The sequence below is a fragment of the Schistocerca cancellata genome, chromosome 6 (genome assembly GCF_023864275.1).
Source record: "Schistocerca cancellata isolate TAMUIC-IGC-003103 chromosome 6, iqSchCanc2.1, whole genome shotgun sequence".
Lineage (NCBI taxonomy): Eukaryota > Metazoa > Arthropoda > Insecta > Orthoptera > Acrididae > Schistocerca > Schistocerca cancellata.
The window spans coordinates 216,597,569-216,598,588 of record NC_064631.1 but is presented as its reverse complement, the minus strand read 5'-3'; the positions used below and the strand labels follow the sequence as shown (position 1 = coordinate 216,598,588).

Here is a 1,020-nt window from a genome sequence, read left to right as displayed (position 1 = left end):
CCGTCAGCTTGAAGTACGTAGCATCTGATGCTGACGGAATGGATTGCTGGCACACTATTAATTTGCCAGCATTTCACATTTGCAATGGCTTATCTCGCGCTCACTTTAACCTGTGATCTTGTAATGTTAATAACTGAAATGTGTAACATAGACAAAGGTATTCCCGAAATTTCATTGCACTCCGTCTGCAGGCCACAAGTGGCCCATCGGGACCATCCGGCCACCGTGTCATCCTCAGCTGAGGATGCGGATAGGAGGGGCGTGTGATCAGCACACCGCTCTCCCGGTCGTTATGGTGGTTTTCTGTGACAGGGGCCGCTATTATTAGGTCGAGTAGCACCTCAATTGGCAACACGAGGCTGAGTGCACTCCGAAAAATGGCAACAGCGCATGGCGGACCGGACGGTGACCCATCCAAGTACCGGCCACGCCCTACAGCGCTTAACTTCGGTGATCTGACGGGAACCGGTGTATCCACTGCGGCAAGGCCGCTGCCCCCGAAATTTCACTACTCTACATTAATTATTTTTTGATGTTGAAATTTTTTTTTTCGACAGTGTAAATACTTAATCATACAGATGAAGCGCTCTTTTTGACTATGTTAAAAATCTGCAACTGTTGGCTGATGATGCTGTAGTGTATCGGGAAGTGTAGTCGTCTGAGGCAGTAAAGTCATTGCCGGCCGCGGTGGTCTAGCGGTTCTAGGCGCGCAGTCAGGAACCGCGCGACTGCTACGGTCGCAGGTTCGAATCCTGCCTCGGGCATGGGTGTGTGTGATGTCCTTAGGTTAGTTAGGTTTAAGTAGTTCTAAGTTCTAGGGGACTGATGACCTAAGATGTTGAGTCCCATATTGCTCAGAGCCATTTGAACCATATTTTTTGAACCGCGCGACTGCTACGGTGGCAGTTTCGAATCCTGCCTCGGGCATGGATGTGTGTGATGTCCTTAGGTTAGTTAGGTTTAAGTTCTAAGTTCTAAGGGACTGGTGACCACAGATGTTAAGTCCCATAGTGCTCAGAG

The 1,020-nt window shown here is 49.2% G+C and overlaps 1 pseudogene; it reads right to left on the bottom strand.

Moving 5' to 3' along the window:
- Nucleotides 1–378: 378 nt before the first annotated feature.
- Nucleotides 379–496, bottom strand: LOC126089686 (5S ribosomal RNA; annotated as a pseudogene).
- Nucleotides 497–1,020: the final 524 nt, after the last annotated feature.